At 32.7% G+C, this 13,180-nt stretch overlaps 1 pseudogene; it reads left to right on the forward strand.

Moving 5' to 3' along the window:
- Positions 1–5,483: 5,483 nt before the first annotated feature.
- LOC130962439 (pectin acetylesterase 8-like) lies at positions 5,484–12,255 on the forward strand (annotated as a pseudogene).
- Positions 12,256–13,180: the final 925 nt, after the last annotated feature.

A 13,180-nucleotide genomic window follows, 5' to 3' on the forward strand; every position in this document is an offset into this window, starting at 1 on the left:
CAATGTGATTAAAATCAAAACGACAAGCTTATAATTAATATCACATAATATTTAATTAATTTAAAACATATATACTTTTTTTAATCCCCCTATAATATATAGACGAGTGAAATCGGGTTTGACTTGATCTGAATTCGACCATAAATAATGATCGAGTCTATTTTTGAGATCCTTATTCAGTTCTAATCCGATAAAATCACATCAGATTTATTCTAAAGTATTTAGATCTAGGCTGGATTATGTGTATCCCTAGTACAAATTGCAAAATCTTTTCACGGGTTTGAAATGACTAGTAAACCTAATAAAAACCACTCTATTTAATTGAAGTTAGTAAATATTTTTTCTGATTTTTAATCATTTATTTAAAAGATAAAATATTCTTTATAATTAAAAATTCTTAATCGAATTCTAATTATTCGAGTAATTGGTTTAAAGATCGCTGATCTAATACATAATATGTCACCGTTTACGGAAATTATTTACACCAATAATAAGAATCACTTAAATTAATTACATAAATAATTAGAAATCGATTAAAAAATTTTAAATAGCGAAGAACCAAACATTTGCTTTATTTAATTATATATGTCTAATTCTTTTCAGATAAAGTTTAAATAAGACGACTTAACATAAAGAACGCCAAAGTTTAGCGGACAAAACCATGAGGGAAAAAAAAAAGAAAGAAAACTTTAGTTAAAAATTGTTTGATTCCAAATTTTCTTTCTTGTTAATAAAGTACAGTTGCTTAAGTCATCTCATCACAATCTTCTGTGCCCACGTGTTTTATCTAAGAAAAATCAGGCCTTTTTTTTTTTTTCCAATAATTTAATTTTAATATAATTTGAAGTTAATATATAGAATTATCTTCACCCAACCAATCAATTAAATTTTGAATTACCCTAGGTGTCAATTGAATGGCAAATGAGCACAATTAAATATGCAATTTTTTTTCTAATGTCACATTCCGAAATCAAATTTTGTAACTTGAAATCATTATCAAAATAAACTATATTTGGAGGACAGACAGAGCATTCTAATGGACTATACATTGACCATTATGTTTCTATTTTATTTTTATTTTTTAGCGAAAAAAATTAATAATAAATTAAACTTCATTTTCTAAGAAACAATAATAAATACATAATATAATTACTAATGTCAACATGATGGTGTATGCATGGTTTATGTAGATAGAGATTTATATACGTTAACATTTTCAATAAATATATTCCATTCCATCCCAGCCTGTCGCTAAATTTTGTTGTTGATAGCACTGGTTAACCTAAATAATTTCCTCATTATCCATGCAATTGAAATTTAATTACAAGTATACTAAATTTTATAAGATTGCGTTTGTTTTAAGGTATTGAGATAGAGACTGAGAGATTGAGATTCAGTATTATGTTTGTTGGTTTAGAGATTAGTACTAAAATTTCTGTTCCCATCTTCAAAATTTTAGTATTTCAGTACCTCCAAAAAGTAGGGACACAGGAAACTAAAATTTTTAGAGATGAAAACTGAAACTTTAATAACATTTTATACCTAAAATATTCTCATTTCAATTAATTAATTATAATTTTACCATTTGTATAAATTAAATTAAAATTTCATTCTTGTTTCAATTTCTATTTTGCACTAAACAAAATACTGAGATTTATTTTAATCTCTGTTTTTTAGTTTTTGTCTCTCAGTCTCAGTCTTTTCATCTTTATTTCTCCACCAAACACTACCTAATAGAATATATATATATATATATATATATATATATATATATATATATATATATATATATATATATATAACTTCAATTAATTATTGTTGGATTCAAACTCGAGCCAATAAAGTGTTGTTCTTCAAAGTTTCACACACGTCGGAGAGCAATATATTTGCCTAATAATAATAACGAGTATGGAAAGGTTGTGGATATGTAGCTTGATCCAGCTAATTAGTTAATTAATTAAAATTTTTAATTAAACAAAGCACCACAAGCATTTGTTGAAACTTTTTAATTTAATATCCCAAAAAACAAATCAACTTTAAGCTAAGCATGAGTGACCCATGGCTGTTTTAATTTTTTTAACTCCCAAAAGCAATTGTGATGTCCACTTCAAAAACTTTAAGTATTTTAATCAAGCAATAAATTAAATATAAATAACTATTAATTAATTAATAAATTATCATAAACTTGTTTCTTTTAAAAATTTAAACCGATAAAAAAATATAAAAATAATTATATCTTTAATATGCCATTCACGTAAGTATTTTTTTTGGATTTGTGTGAATTTTTTACATAGATTTTTTTTATATTGGTTTTATGCTAAAATGATTTTTTTTTTAAAATTAACAAGGATCAAATTTTAGACTTTTAGTTAGCGTTTGGAGAGATAGAGACAGAAAGACTGATATTGAGAAATAAAGACTAAGAGATTGAAATTAAAATAAAATTTAGTATTCTGTTTGGTTCAAAATGAGAGACAGAAATTGAAACAAGAATAAAATTATAATTTAATTTGTATAAATGGTAAAATTAGAATTAATTAATTGAAATGAAAGTATTTAAGTATAAAATGTTATTAAAGTTTCAGTCTCTATCTCTAAAAATTTTAGTCCCCTGTGTCTCCACTTTTTGGAGGTACTGAAATATTAAAATTTTAGAGATAAAGACAAAAATTTTAGTACCAGTCTCTGAACTAACAAACATAATTGAATCTCAATCTCTTATTCTCTGTCTCAGTACCTCAAAACAAATGTTACCTTAGATTATAAAAATTTTGATATCATTTGAAGTCACTTTTTTTTTTTTAAATTTAAACTAATAAAAAAAAATTATGAATAATTATATCTCTAACACAAACATTTATAAAGTTATTTATAAATCTCGTATTAAAGAACTCTAATAGAAAATATAAGGCAGAAAGGCCCGAACCCCATGCTTTTGTAGGACATGTCTTTTAAGTCTTGATTACCTATACTATCTCTTATTGGCTTAATTAATTAATTTATAGTTAATTAATTAATTAATCAAAATTTAGTCTACATAATTAGGCAGATGAAATTATACCTTGGCAATGTCGTTATCACCAACAAGCAACCTAGCTTCTAGGAAACCTGTTGTGGGATAATCAATGGGATTAAAATATACACAAATCCGTTACACCGACAAATATAATATAGTCTCTATGAACCAGAGTTGTACTTGACAATGCCAAATCCATATATTTAATTAACATTGTTGTTTATTGCATGTTTTATGTCCAGTTAGCTTGGTTTAAGGAATTTAATGGGAATAATTCTCATATGCTGGTGGTTCCCGCGGGAACTAGTTTCTTTGAATAGAAAAACTTAGGTGCATTTGCTAGGAAACCCTTTAATACATATGTTGCTAGTGTCATGAAATAATTTATGAAAAAATATACTAGACAATAAAAATACTAAATAATGTGAATAATGAATATATCGAATGATTATTTTACTAGGTGTGCGGATAGTTATTCTAATATTAAGATTTAAGTGTGTAATTTAGAGGTGTAGTGTGTTTTGATTTAATTGGTAGTTGGATATTATTCAAAAAAGTTATTGGTTACTTAGTATAACCCATAATTTATATATCTCAAAAAGTTTAAATTAATTGACTCTAATAGTTGGTTAATAATGTGTTTGAATATAAACGTATATAACAAGCTAATTAAAATAGAGAATTTAACCAAACTTAACTTGTGTAGCTTATAAAAGTAACTAATCTGAGTTGAACGAAGATAGATTGTTGAGAGGAGATTTCAAATTATAGAAAAAGTGAATTGAGTGATCTAAGAACAGAGAAGAAGAGAGAAAAGAGTTTTGATCTCTAATCAATTGATGCATTATTCACTTCACTATTGAATACACAACTCCTACATGTTTTTTTATAGAAGGTTGTTATAATATATTAAGCCAAGAAAATTAACTGCTTTTCTTTGCTAGTTTTCACTACTGTTAATAAAATCATTTTTGACATCTAATTTCTGTTTTATCATCTTTTCTATTAGCTCCTTTCAAGTTTAAGGCCATTTTTTTGAGTGACCTTAAACTTAGATTTAAACTTACTAAATGTAAAAAAAGAGAGTGATTTATTGTAGTTGGCCAATCTTAGTCCCTATGTATATGAACAATGTTCAACTTATGCTGAGTTTCTAAATCACAAACAAAATGAATGTTGATTTCAAAGGGTTTAATATGCCAATGAAGTATGGGATTAGCTGAAAACTAAATAGAACTAGAGTTATCGCAATAGATAGTTGAAATATCAGAGGGAGTGAAATATAATTCTGCCAATAAATTTTGCAGTCAAATAATCTCTGTAGTTATATTTGTGAGTATTTAAAATTCTGCTTCTGTACTTGAATGACTGACACGGTGCTGCTTCTTGCTTGCCCATGTTACAATGTTTTCTCCTAAAAACTCACAATAACCTAAAGTTGATCGTCTATCATCCACATCAAATGCTCAATCACCATCTGCAAAAGAAAATATGTAAAGATCATTAGAAGCTGAGACAGATCTAGGTGTAAAGAAGAGGGGAATTTACCCCCATAAAGATTTTGAAAAAGGAAAAACAACCATTTGTACTCATTACTTTTGCAAATACTGACAAAAGGTACCCATCAAACAAGAAAACTAACGTTATACCCACCAAAGATGGGTTCCGTATGACAAAAATATCTAAACCCTATTTTTTGTTGACTTTTAATAAAATTTTTAAATTACTCCCACCATTTATCTTTAACCTCAACTCTACCACCGTCTCTTCTTCTCCAAATTTCAAACTTTCACAACCCTTTATTACCACCACCTTTTGCTACTTTGCTCTTGATCCTAAAATTCTATGTCTCATCATAAAACTTTCACAACCTTTAGCCATCTATCACACTCTAAAAGAAAAGCATGAAAGAAAACAGAGAGGGCAAGAAGAAAGAAGAAAAGAAAGAAAGAAAGTAGGAAGAGGGAGAGGACGATGGTGTTAGAGGAAGAGTCGCCACTGCCAAGCAATCAGAAAGGAACAAAGAGAGATGGATATGAGGGAGATCAAAGAAAGTATGGAAGGGGGAGAGAGAGAGAGAGAGAGAGAGAGAGAGAGAGTGTGTGTGTGTGTGTGTGTGTGTGCCACGATGAAAGACCTAGGATAGAAAGGCTAGAATAGTGAGCGAAATCAAGCAGCGAGCAAAAGCTAGAACATAGGCGCGAAGTTTGAATTTGCAATGCTCCAAGGAGAATGATCTTCTGGCAATGCTTTTGAAGGATCAAGCATAGGTATCGAAGAGTAATTAGGATATGTCTGAGCCTATGATATGTGCTGCAGGCGACGGAGGTTGGAGGTGACAGTGGTAGGACTCTCGTGCAACTACATCCTATTTGAACCACGCAATGCACAGGAGGAGATCGCGAGTAAATCCAGAGGATGAGACAGAACAGAGGAGCATGATGTTGTCCTAAAATCTGGAAGAAAGATGAAAGATGATCCTTTGATCCATGGAGCCAGCAAGGTATCTCCAGAGTCCAGACACGCTTGACCAATTTCCAGTGAGATAACAAGGGTGTTTGCATAAATTGACTTAGTTCGTTTATTTAAAAGGAAATTCCAGGTCTTGTTATTAGTTTGCAATGCAGCAACAATGGATCGATAGTATATAGTATTTTTATAAGCCTCTAAACCATGGTGTGATAGGTTTTTAGATGTGACTATGGGGTTGGGACAAGTTTAACATCACTCATTGCTGCTCTTGACAAGAGATCCTTGATATATTTGCTTTGACAAAAATGATAAACTCATGAAGATAGTTTTTTTGCTTCGATTCATAAAAAGTAGATAAAAGTGCCAAGACTTTTAAAAAAAATTAATACTATTCGGTTTGTGCATTAGCTGTGAAATCTGTTTTGGATCATTCTCTTTGACTAAAATATCATCAATATACACTAGAATGTAAATAGAAGAGGATGAAGAATAATGCACAAATAAATATGGATTAGAATTGGTACTTTTAAAACCAAATGTTGCAAGAGTTGTAGACAATGTACTCTATTAGGCTCGAGGAGCTTGGCATAATCCATATATAGCCTTATATAGTTTACATACTTGGTTAGGATTATCATTTGTAAAACCTTAAGGTTGCCTTAGATAAACAATAATTTACTATTCAAAAAAGTATTATTCAAATCATATTGATATATTTGCCAATTAAAAGAAATGGCTATAGTTAGAATTACTCGAATGGATGTTAGTTTGATGACAGGACTAAATACCTCATTAAATCAACTCCTTTAATATGATGATTTTGTAACACCCTACCATACAGAGTCTTATACTTAAGTCATAATTTAGAGATGGCAAGGTATTACGACCTCTAAAATAAAAATTTAGTACGTATAGTAGTATGAATGATTAATTATAACTAGGAGCCTTTGTAGAAAAAGGGGTAAACAAAAATCGCAACTCGAAAGCGCAACACTCCGGTCGATAACGTAACGAACAAGGATAACCAACGCGAGATTATATATATACAAAGGAGTGTCAAAAACAGGAATATCAAGACTCAAAATCCGGCTGCAAAGATAACCGGTCCGAGCATAGCAATATATACATATGATAAAATAAGAAAAACTCCAAAGGAAACCCAAAGGGACACAAATACAAAAACCTATTCTCCAAAATCTCCCATAAGAGGAGTCATCACAGTTTGTATTATTTAATGGAGATAAAAGTATCTAAGCAAAGCATATAAACTAAAACAGAGTCCCCAAGAACAAAGGATCTTCGCTAATCCAAAAGTCTCCAGCAGGCCTCAGCGAGAAACCTCACGTCCTGCATCTGAAAACCACAAAATCCGCATGGGTAAGAACCAGACGTTCCCAGCATGGTAACAACTTCCACATATATAATACATAATAATAGAGGAAAGCCGAAGGTAATCCTAGAACTTTCCCCAGATAATTCAAAGCTTATAAACAAGCTAAACCATGAAAGGGCATCTGACTAAAGATCCTTCAGTCTAACTAATACTTCCCTTTCCAATTCCTTCATACCTCCCAACCACCAGTAGGAGTATAATGTAGCAAACACAGTTATATCAAACAAGAAATATACAAATAGGAACAATTAAGGCATTTAGACAATTAGCAAGTAATATGCAGTCAAATAGGCAATCTCAAACAATTCATATAGTATGCATATGATGAATGCCTGTCCCTAGTGGCTGATGATATCATCTATCGGTTATAGAGCCAACCCGACAAGTCCTGGTAGCTAACCATTGGACTATCCCTCTGTCGCGCATCCCCAACTCGAGTTATACTCATCATAAACTTGATCATAATCATGATCCATATCCATCACCTTCACTGGTAAATATTTACGGGGGCGAGCTCATCCGGGGCTTTCACAGTGCCCGGCCACCCTTACGACATAGGGTCAAAAGAGCTTCGAGTCTCAACCTGGAGCACGTGGTGGCTAGCCACTGCTTCCTTCTAGGGAAACTCTCATCTCTAACAGTGGAAGTGCAACATTCACAATTCATTCAACAGCATATATGCATTTATACTTAGCCATAATCATGGCTTCGCCGTAACACGGCAATAATCTAGCCATCCGGCTCACGGTTAAATCCATAACCAGCCATATCATTAACAATTACGGCCTTTTGGCCCATGGCATAACAAGCACTTCCACGGCCATCCTTCGCCTCTCACATAATCATCCTTGATCTTCATTGATCATTCATTTTTCCCTTGCTTCACTCGCAAGTTACCACATCCCCTAGCTCCTTTTCTCATTGCTAGGCATATCATAATGATTTAAGACACAAGTGGTGAGATCGGAGGCTTCGAAGTATGGAATTTGGCTTTTAAAACTCAAAAATCAACTTTGGGATGAAAACAGGGCCACGCGTACACGCACTCCACGCGCACGCGTGGATGGCCACAAAACTCATCGACGCGTATGTGTCATGCACGCTAACGCGTGGATTGAAAAATAGCCAAGCGACGCGCATGCGTCAGCCACGCGTACGCGTGGGTGCTCTCGTGCCCCAGGCACAAATCCGGCACAGTTCTGGCACAACTTTCTGAAAAATAGCTGGGCATTGGGTGCAGCACATCGGCGCGCCCACGCACACCACGCGCACGCGTGGATGGCGCTTTCTAGAGGAACGGCGCGTACGCGCCAAGTGCGCCTACGCACGGGGGTCATTCTGCTAAAAATTTTCTAAGTTAAAAGCTGCAGAATTCACAGATTCAACCCCCAATCTTCCAACGGACATAACTATCTCATTTTAAATCGTTTTTCACCTGTTCTTCGAACGGCATGGACATCCCGGATCCAATTTCATTTCTAAACAGATTTGGCACAAAACAGAGATCCGTAGTCCAAGTTATGTCCCGTCAAAGTATGCCCAAAAACCATGTTTTTTGTACAAAACCACAAAGTGCCATTTTCAAAACAAGTCATTTTCAACTCTTTTCAAAATCAATCAAAACATGCCAATTTCATCCCTTTTCTTTGAAATCAATCAAAACATACCAAAGTCAACATCAAGCCTCCTCATCTCACACATTGACACATTACCACAATTTACAAAATCACTATCCCATCATTTTAACCCACTTCACCCAAGTGGCTCAAACTCAAACACATTGACATATCATATACTCTTCCTCATGCCAATTTTCAACAACACCAATTTCAATAAATCATCATTGTACTCAATCAATATCATACTCACCATCAACATGGTTCAACCCATAATTCAACCATAATCAATCATCAAGCATATATCACAACATGCATATTTTTCATACATCATACCATCAAGGCATCAATAATCATCATCACATATATGACCACATCATATATTTTAACCATTCAACAACATCAACAATTCAATGCCTATCTTAGGGCCTCTAACCTAAGTATTTCCTACCACATTACATATTAGATACGGGAAACCGAGACCATACCTTAGCCAATTTCCCAAGCTCAATCGGAGCACTTCCAAACCACTTTTCCTCAAGCTCTCAAGGCCTCAACACCTCCAAGAACAGATTTTTCACCACCAAATCCCTTTTCAAGCTTTTCAATATCACCAATCAAGCTCTAATATTCACATATACACAACCTAAGCCACAACCATCACACCCATACACAACATCTCAATACCCAAACATCATAGAACAACAAATTACACTAGGATTGAGAATCTTACCACATCCAAGGTCCAAAGAGACAAGATTAACCTTCTTCTTAAAGAGAGTTGGGTCCTATAACATCAAAGAGCCCAAAATCTCAACATTTTTGCTTATGAAACACGAAAACAAGGATGGAAATTCGAAGAACAAAATGTGGCTTACCTCAAGATTAATTGTATGGGTTTTGTAGAGCTCTCCGCAGTGAACGCGTGGCCGTAAACGGTGCGACAATCAGAGCTCTAGATCAAAAGTTATGGTTGTTTGAAGATCAAGGGAGAGATAGAACTTGAGAGAGTGTTCTTCCCCCCTCTCTTCTAATTTTCAGCGTGTGTTAGTGTTGTGTGAGGAGAGAGAGTGCTAAAAACTAGGGTTTTGGTTTAGTTTAGTTGGGCCAAGGGTCCACTTTGGGTCCGGTTGTCCCGGTTTGGTCCGTTCGGTCCAATCTTGGTCCGAATTCTATAAAATTGGTACCGAAATTCTCGTCTCAATCTCCTCTATCACATTTAGCCATAAAAATCATATTTTGGGCTTTCTAGAATAAATTCTCATTTATGGGTTAATTAGCCGTTAATTAACCGAGTTTTACAGATTTCCTAAAGTTACTAGTCTTACTTTGAATCGAAGGACAGTCCTATTTAGATGCCTTTTGATGAAAAATACCCATTTGAATATATGCATCGTAAATTAAAAGTCTCCAGTTATAATCTCGACAAGGCTACATACAGATCTTCTCAATTTTTTTAAGATGTATTGGATGGATCATCAAATCAGTGAATCAAAATGCATTTATAATCGTAATTTTTATTATTCTTTCATAAAGAAAATGTTTATGCATGGATTAGTACTCTTTTTTATCTTCAAGTTTGGAGAAGCTCAATCATATTCCGATCTTTGTTGAATTTCTTTATACATAGTATATTTATTTTTTTTATTTCTGTATTTCTCTTCCTGCAAATTGTTAACCGTGATTATGATTTTCATTTACCATGGTCCATGGAGATTGCCAAAACAAATTTTTAATTCTCAAGTTTGGATTCATATGTGAAATGATTCTTAAATGTCTATTCGATCCAATGAACTTCATTTGGTTTATTTTAGGGAGGAGGATGGTACAACAATGTTACTACTTGCCTTGCTCGAAAGAACGGTCGTTTGGGTTCATATAAGAAAATGGCCAAGCAAATTGCCTTTTCAAGGATTTTTAACAATAGAAGAATTTTGAATTATGGTATTTTTTACTAGTCAATAGATCATGTTTTATTTTTTTTCCTTCCTTAATTCACATTTTCTTAGGTTTCTAATAATGAAAGTTGTTGATTCCAGATATCTACTATTGGAACAGAGTCAAGGTTAGGTACTATGATGGTTCTTCATTTACTGGTGATAAGGAAGAAGTTAATCCAATGAGTTCTGCAATACTCAAAAGAAATCTCTTAGTTGAATTATCAAGAGAAGCATTAAACACTTGCAAACTGTATTTCCTATTTTTGGTTTTGATGAGACTATAAAATATCATGATATATAAATCAGACAACTCAATTGCACTTCAAAGGGGAAATGATTTTTGTTGTTGTCATGCAAGATTTACTTACAAAAGGAATGAAAAATGCTCAAAATGTAAGAGACATCGATGATTTGAGACTACTTTTCTTCTTCCTCTATTAATTTTTTGAGAAAAGGACAAATAGGTCCCTGACCTTTTGTCCCGCGGACATTTTCGTTCCTGACCACTTAAAAATACTTTTAAGTCCTTGACCTTCACAAAACTTGGACGGATCAGTCCCTCCGTCCAAATGCCTCCGTCAGGGACTGATCCGTCCAAATGCCTCCGCCAGGGACTGATCCGTCCAAGTTTTGTGAAGGTCAGGGACTTAAAAGTATTTTTCAATGGTCAGGAACAAAAATGTCCGCGGGACAAAAGGTCAGAGACCTATTTGTCATTTTCTCTAACTTTTTTTCTTAGTCACTGAAATTTATCACTATAACTGTAGGTTATCATATCTGGATGTTTAGCTGGAGGATTGACTTCATATTACATTGTGATCACTTCTGAGCTCTATTGCATGTAGGAGCTAAAGTTAAATGCCTTTCAGATGCCGGTTACTTTATCAACACGTAAAATTCTTTACTTTTCTTTTCACTTAGCCTTCTCTTGATTGTTTTTACATTTCTTTAGATCATTTTGTGATAGAATATGTTAATGTGGTACGACAAATGGGTTGTCCTTGGAACACAAAACATTGAACAATTCTTCAGTCAAATTGTTGAAACACATGTATGTAATATTTTCCAACTTAAAAATTCACTAGCATATATCTCCTACGTTTTGCAAAAAAGTTCCAATTTTCATTTGAAAGATACTTTATGAAGCTTTTATCTAAGGTAGGTATAAGTTCTAAAATATTCAGGTGTGGTTTGTTTTTCGATTTTTCTTTTGCAGGGCTTTGTGAAGAATTTGCCTCCGTCTTGCACTTCAAGACTTAGTCCAGGGCTGGTAAGTTTGATCATTTTAGTTTTATATTCTACATTTGTAAATTCCTGAAGTTACTAATACTTGATTTTTGGAAATATCGTAGTGCTTCTTCCCTCAGTATTTGGTATCCTAAATTAAAACATCAATCTTCTTTGTGAATGCAGCATATGACTCATGACAGGTCAGAGACAATAGTTTAGTTGTATATTAGTTTTTCTTAATAAGTTGGTCATGCTTGACTTAAAATTTTAACTTGAAAAACTATGATAATATTAGATTTGTCTCAAGATTATTCCACACACTCTTTAGTCTTTTTATGTCAGTATCAATATATGGATCTTTGATAACTCACCTCTGCAATGAACTTATCATTTAATGTTATTGCTACTAGCTCTCATCGCCTGATGAGATCCTTATAGTCTTTTTTCATGATCCTTATTGCTTTGATTTAGATTAAGAATATTTTGGCACCAGGAGTTGCCGATCCTAAAAGCCATTGACAAAGCTACAAACTTGATATAAATAACTGTTCATCTGAAGGCCTACGTATGGCCCAAAACCTCTCATAGGTGAATCATGAACTAAAATTGTGGTTTCAAGTTTTCTATCTCTGAAGTGAGTTTATATGGTAATCAAACCCAATCATCAATAAGAATCATCATAATAAACACATTTATAGTTTTTTATTTTCTTTTTCTTTTAATCACTAGTAGCCAACTTCATTCAATCATACTTATAGTAATTAATAAGTTCTTATTTTAGTTTACAAATTGCAATACGATTTAATTTTCAGAGCTATTCATTTGTGAAAAATAATGTGGTATAAATTATAGATTATGTAATTTTGTAACTGTTAAGTTGTGATTTATAATGTGCTTGTATTGTGATGGAAATGTTTCACTTCATTTTGGTCACACATGAAGTATTTACTTCAGCATCGTGTGGTTTATTACTTTACTTGTGATATTTTAGCCATTTTTAGCTTGCTCTTATTTTTGTGTTTGTCTAGATGGAAAAACAATATAATTAAGTAGCTTTATGAAGCTAATTTTTTTTAAATATAATTGTGAAAATTGTTGGGGTTATAAACCTTCGCAATATACATTTTTTTAAAAAAAAACTGCTTCTAAAATTGCAACGGTTCATAAAAAAATCTGTTAGCCAAATCGCAACGGTTATAAACTGTCGCAAATAATATAATCCTATTTTGCGGTAATTGAGCCGGCAGTTGATTAAAACTGCTGCAAAATCAAATCTCCACCCTTTAAACTGCAACGATTACTAAACTACTGGTATATCATTTTGTGGCGGTTAAAAACCGCCATAATATTTCTGGTGTGTCTTGTAGTCATGGAAATGTGAAATTCCATCTTATATTTATATATAGTGCATTCATCTGCTAAAAAAATTTAATCAAATTTCTATCGAATTTAATAAAATGTGCCTTGGATTAAGTATTTTATAGTCTAATTATGTCTTTAAGAATGACATAAT

Source organism: Arachis stenosperma, chromosome 2, assembly GCF_014773155.1.
Source record: "Arachis stenosperma cultivar V10309 chromosome 2, arast.V10309.gnm1.PFL2, whole genome shotgun sequence".
NCBI lineage: Eukaryota > Viridiplantae > Streptophyta > Magnoliopsida > Fabales > Fabaceae > Arachis > Arachis stenosperma.